Genomic DNA, 7,076 nt, shown 5'->3' on the forward strand with positions numbered 1-7,076 from the left:
GCCATTGTGTTTATCCAGCTATAACTAAATTGTATCAAGAGAGTGACATTTCTGAAAAACAAAACAGACTTAGGAGTTTCCTGGGGCTGTGGGGAGGAAGGAGGTAAAACAACTGCCGTGTAATCTATTTATCTTTATTGGAGAGATGATTTAAGGGAAAGAAAGAAGGCAGATGACCCAGTCTAATCTCCTTGGAGGTCTTAAGAAATAAACTATTGATATTTAGTAGGAAGAGTCCTTATCAGTGGGATGCTCTTAGAAGGATGTCTTTGGCTAAGATTGCTTGTGGTAAACAAACCTAGGATATGTGAGGTCTAATTTCATGGAAAATATTAAATAAGATCACCTATCTAGATATAAACTAAAAATTCTTCATAACCTTAATGCTTCCTGCTCTGTGGAGTAACTGACATGTCTTATATGGAAACCTCATCTGGTATTCTGAGTTAGAAATTACATGTCTAATGAATGACATAATGGCCTGGGGAACCGTCATTGATGTCCAAATGTCTCCCTGCTCTACTTGTACTTGCTACTAGCTTGTATCATTGAACTATTAGTAAATATGTAAGTCCGATCTGACAAATATGATTCTTTGGTTAGCTCAGAGGAGAGAAGAAGAAAGAAAATAAAATAAAATGTAAGAAGTTGAAAGAATAACTAGAGAAAGAAAGAAACGTGAAGTTGCTAGAACAGCTGACTTAATCTGGAAGAAAATAAAAACATAACCAACTCTATCTTATTGCAAACATAAAAATTAAAATTCTAGATGCTATGTAGAGTTGGCAGTAAAAGAAATCGTTCAACATGTTCTTTAATAGTGCCTCTTCTCTTCTCTTTTCATTTTTTAGATATTTAATGTAGCAACTCACTTCCAGGTGTCAAATCCTATTGTTTTTGGAACAAATTACTGCAAACTTAGTGGCTTCACAAGAAAAATTTGTAATCTTACAGTTCCAGATGTTGGAATTCTGAAATAGGTGACACTAGGCTAAAATCAAGGTGTCAGCAGGCTTGTATGTCATCTAGAGGTTCCAGGAGAAAATGTTTCCTTCCCTTTTCCACATTCTAGAGGCCTCTTACATTCCTTGATTTGTAGCCTCTTCTTCCATTTTAAAGCCAACAATATCCTATCTTCAAATGTCTCTCTGACTCTGACACTCTGCCTCATTCTTCCACATTTTTTTTAATTACAGAAGGAATTTTATTTATTTATAAATTATTTATACAATTTTTAAAGGTTGTACTCCATTTACAGTTATTACAAAATATTGGCTATATACCTTATGTTGTACAATATGCCCTTGTAACCTATCTTACACCAAATAATTTGTACCTCCCACTCCCCCACCCCTATCTTGCCCCTCCCCCCAACACTGGTAACCACTAGTTTGTTCTCTATATCTGTGAGTCTCCTTCTTTTTTATTATATTCACCAGTATGTTGTATTTTTTATTTATTTATTTTTAATTTTTTTGTAGTACGCAGCACTCTCAGTGCTGTGGCCTCTCCCGTTGCAGAGCACAGGCTCCGGACACGCAGGCTCAGTGACCATGGCTCACGGGCCCAGCCGCTCCGCGGCATGTGGGATCTTCCCGGACCGGTGAACGAACCTGTGTCCCCTGCATCGGCAGCCGGACTCTCAACCACTGCACCACCAGGGAAGCCCAGTATGTTGTATTTTTTAGATTCCACATATAAGTGATACCACATAGTATTTGTCTTTCTCTGTCTGACTTATTTCACTTAGCATAATGCCCTCCAAGTCCATGCATATTCCTGAAAATGGAAAACTTTCATTCTTTTTTTATGGCTGAGTAGTATTCCATTTTGTGTGTGTGTGTGTGTGTGTGTGTATATATATACCACCTCTTCTTTATCCATTCATCTGTTGATGGACACTTTTAGGTTACTTCCATATCTTGGCAATTATAAATATGCTTCTGTGAATATTGGGGTGCATATATATTTTTGAATTAGTTGATGGTGAACTTTTCATGTGCCTCTTGGCCATCTGCATATCCTCTTTGGAAAAATTTCTATTCAGTTCTTCTGCCTATTTTTAATCGTTTTTTTTTGATATTGAGTTGTATGAGCTGTTATATATGTTGGATATTAATCTCTTATTGGTCATATCATTTGCAAATATTTTCTCCCATTCAGCAGGTTGTTTTTTCCCTTTGTAGATGATTTCCTTTACTGTGCAAGAGCTTTCCAGTTTAATTAGATCCTATTCGCTTATTTTTGCTTCTATTTCCTGTGCTTTAGGAGACAGATCCAAAAATATATTGCTGTGCTTTATATCAAAGATTGTTCTGCCTATGTTTTCCTCTAGGAGTTTTATAGTATCTGGTCTTATATTTAGGTCTTTAGTTCATTTTGAGTTTATTTTTGTATATGGTGTTAGAGTCCACTTTTGAGGACCCTTCTGATTACAATAGGTCCACCTGGATAATACAAGATAATGTCCCTATTTTAAGGTCAGATGACAAGCAACCTCAATTCCATCTGCAACCTGAATTCTCCCCTGCTCCATTGCTATGTTAACATAATATATTCACAGGCTTCAGGGATTAGGAAGTAGGGCTTTTTGGAGGAGAGCATCATTTTGCCTACCAGAGATACCATAACAAAATGGTTTATATTAAAACAAAATATATACATACATATATATTAACTTCTATATTCAAATGAATTCTTACAATATACATACATATATATTAACTTCTATATTCAAATGAGTTCTTACAATGGGTAGGTGGTATTTCTTTTCACCTATATTTTGTTCATACCCATGGGAGGATTATATGTCTCACTCCTAGTGCCCACTCACTCAGGCATGGCCATGTGCATTACTTAGGCCAATGAAATGTAAATGCAAGGATGTGTGTTATGTGTTAGCAGAAATTTTAAGTATCATAGTATGTTCCAACATGTTTCCTTTTTCTCTATATAATGATTTCTGAAATATTGCAGAAAATGGCTATTTCACCAGCCTGGGTCTAGGAGTGACACTGTAACAAACCTGTGAGGGATGTGGAGCTTGAGTTAATAAACAATCTTCTTAACTATTAGCTCTTCAGAGTATGCAAAACTTGATGAGGAAAAAAAATCACTAAATAATATATTAATCCTAAAACTTAAAATTGAATTAGTTCAGAGATAATTTCACCCTCAAAAGATGAGCAGAATGTTTTAAAAGAAAATTTAATTTTTGTGAATTTATATTAATGCATGAATCTGCTTGTGTATGAAGAATGAAGATATTACTAAAAAAGGAAATAAGGGATCTAAAACATAGAATTACAGAAACGAATGCAAGCAGATATTTTCTAGAATCTGGTAGCAATGTCTAAGAAAAATTCTTAGTAAAAGGAAAATACAAGAAAAATACTTAAATGTGATACAGATGATTTACCAGAAACCAATTGGAAATATCTCAAAAGTGATGGGATGCTGAAACTATTGTAGATAAACTTTAGATCAAGACAATAATGTCTAGCATCACCCACTAGTACTTTTTGGGAGATTTTAGATAATATAATAAGACAACAACATGAAATAGTAGGAAAAAAGAACCAACTTTCTTTATTTGCTTACTATGATTACATACATAAATAAGAGTGCTCATTTAATTACCAGCTCAGTACACCAGATCAATATTACCAGATCAATATAACTTACTAATTAATGCTAAATTTTAATAGTAAAATATCAAAATCAATAATTTAAACTTAAAATTTAATAGTTTTTACAATAAAAATTATCTATTTAGAAATGGAAATGACAAGATAAAATAAAAATAAAAATGAGTGATTTAATAACAGATTTTTGGGTCTATATGAAGTAAACTATAAAAATATTAAAGAACTAAAAAGGAACTAAAGACACATCATTTGTGTTTTTTTGGTACGCGGGCCTCTCACTGTTGTGGCCTCTCCCATTTCGGAGCACAAACTCTGGACGCGCAGGCTCAGCGGCCATGGCTCACGGGCCCAGCCGCTCCGCGGCATGTGGGATCTTCCTGGACCGGGGCACGAACCCGTGTCCCCTGCATCGGCAGGCGGACTCTTAACCACTGTGCCACCAGGGAAGCCCCATCATTTGTGTTTTGAAGGCAAAATTTAATTTCATAAAGTGTGACCATTTCTAAAATATACATGTAATTTAAATACGATCTGTTCAGCATTTTAATATTTCCATAAGAATATCTAACTACCCACTAGCTAGTAATGAGATAAAATTATTTTACGTTTGTATGGAACAATGAATAACTCAAATTTAGAAAAAAAATAATAATTTAAAATATATTTTAAGCAAAAGGATATGATGTTACCACAAGAAAATACAATAATCAGAAGAAAGGATCAAGAAAATCAATCCATGGAAATATGGACATTCCTTATGGAGAACTAAGTGCTCTCATATATTATTGGAGGGAATGTGAGATGCTTTTTAGAATATGATCTGACATTATTAGTGTTTTTCTTTTAAAACATAAACCTCCTGACTCAGCAATGCAATTTTAGGATTTTCTCCTAAAGGAAAATAATTGATGGAAAATGAATATTTATTACATCACGTCTTTTTGTTTGTTTTATTTTTTGGAGTGGCCTAAAACTAGATGCAACCTCAATGAACATCAATTAATAACAGTGGCTAAATTACAGAATAACTGTATTATAGAGCACCATGGAACTATCAACTATGAGCTCAATCTATTGTGAATATACATTCTGGTTCTCTCAGGACAGTCTCTGTTTAGAACTGTTGTCCAAATGTGTTTTAATAGCATAGCCTTTCTAAGTTTGGATGATGAATTACAGTCATACTATTTGTTGATACTAAGAATTTTCCAAAATAAACTTCAGGATATATATATATATATATATATATATATATAAAGCAAATGTAAACAAAACATAAAAATTTTATGTAAATATTTATATGAGTATCCACAAAAGGGTGGAAAGATACTCACCAGGTTGTCAACTTCTGTTATCAGGATTTGGACTGAATAGCATATTTGACTTTTGAAATTAAAAAAAAAACTGTAAAGAATATTTAAAAAGGCAAAAAGATAAATATTGAATAGCTAATTTGATCCCCAATTTATGAGATCTTCAAAAGCCTCATAATTTTTCATTTTATTTTAATATTCAATTTTGTAGAAAAGCATTTATAATGTAATTATATTATAGAGATACCAGCTAATTTAAAAATAATGATAGAATTCTCAACAACTCATTTCAGAAGTTAACCCACATGCCCATATAAAGATACTTGTTTCAGTCTATCTGTTCATCAGACCCATGACTTGATACCTGGTGCCATGCCCTTTTGAGAGTTCTATTAAAGGAGTTGAACCACACATTTATTAAGCACCTACCATGAGCCTGGCACTTTGTTACGTGCTCTAAAAGTGTTTGCTATTCCCCTTTTAGAAAAAAAAAGAAGTAAGGTTCCATTATGCTTAACTTTTTCATTATTAGGAAAATAAAGAGTCAGCATTTAAACTAAGGTCTTCCTGACTCCTGATTCTTTCCTTCTTTCCCACAGTGCTTCTCATGCATTTATAATTCTGTTATTTTTCATACTATAACATTAATATATCCTTCTTTATGTACACTGAAACCTTTATACTGCAGGAATTCTTTCTTTTTTTTTTTTTTTTTTTCAGTACGCGTGCCTCCCACTGCTGTGGCCTCTCCCGTTGCGGAGCACAGGCTCCAGACGCGCAGGCTCAGCGGCCATGACCCATGGGCCCAGCCGCTCCGCGGCACGCGGGATCCTCCCGGACCGGGGCACGAACCCGTGTCCCCTGCATCGGCAGGCGGACTCTCAACCACTGCGCCACCAGGGAAGCCCAGGAATTCTTCCTTTTTGAGTGGCAGCTCCCAAGTGCAAAATTAACCTGTGTTTAGAATTATGTCACCTTTATCAATATTGTGAAATGCATATGAGAGAATAAATAGCAGCAAGCTGTATTATCTTTGTTTTAAAGAAACACAACTTAATGTTAGAAAAGATAAATGACTTGTCCAGTTGTACAGCCCAAATCATGCAAAGTGAAAAACAGAATTGTGAAGAAGTTAAGGGCTCTTTGGCTTCTTAGTCTAAAATACTGTTTATGAGATACCAATGATTCTTTGATTTTAGAACATAGTGATATAAATTTTATTGCTTGCCAGGACTGGTAATGATTATGAGACCTTAGTATTTCTGACTTGCTGAAAATCAGATTCAAATAAGGCTCATTCACTTAGTCTTCAAATTCATTTGACACGTCTTTTAAAGTAGACACACTGCTTGAATAATACAATAATACTGAATGTAAGAGAGAGAAGTTTTAATTGTGTATTATCTGCATATAAAATTGTCTAACAGAACCCTTATAAAATTGGCTATTTCATCTGTAGCCATTAGATAGTCTTAAAATATTTTGTTCATCTTTCAACAGATATTTACTGAGTGCCTGCTTTGTGGAAGGTACTAGTCTAAGCACTAAGGATAAAATAATGAAAAAAACAAAAATCTTGTTTACATGAAACTTACTGGGGGAGATAAATACTAAAAAAATTGTATGTATATATTAAATGTCAGGCAGTAGTAAGGGCTCTGAAGAAAAATAAAGCAGGTCAGAAGATAGAGATGGATGGAGAGATGCTATGTTATACAAAAAGATCAAGAAGGACCCCTTAATAATATGATAATATACCTGAGACCTTAGGAAAGTGCAGGATGTCTGGAGGAGGAAGGATATGTGCAGAGTTAATGGGAAGTATAAAAGATCTAAAGTAGAGCCTGCATAGAATGATTACTGATAAGTTCAGTGTAGTTCAAATGAGTGACTAAGTGGGAAAATTGTAAGAAATGAAATCAAAGTAGTAGCAGGAGAAAAGTTGATGTGGGGCCATTAAACTATGGTAAAGACCTTAGATTTTATTCTGGATGAGGCTTTGAGGGTTTATAAAAAGAGGAGGAATATAACCTGAGAAGTTTTAAAAAAATCACTTTAGTACCATATGCAGAACAGATTTGAAGGGCAAGGATTGAAGCAAAAAGATCAGTTGTGA

Source organism: Orcinus orca, chromosome 17, assembly GCF_937001465.1.
Source record: "Orcinus orca chromosome 17, mOrcOrc1.1, whole genome shotgun sequence".
NCBI lineage: Eukaryota > Metazoa > Chordata > Mammalia > Artiodactyla > Delphinidae > Orcinus > Orcinus orca.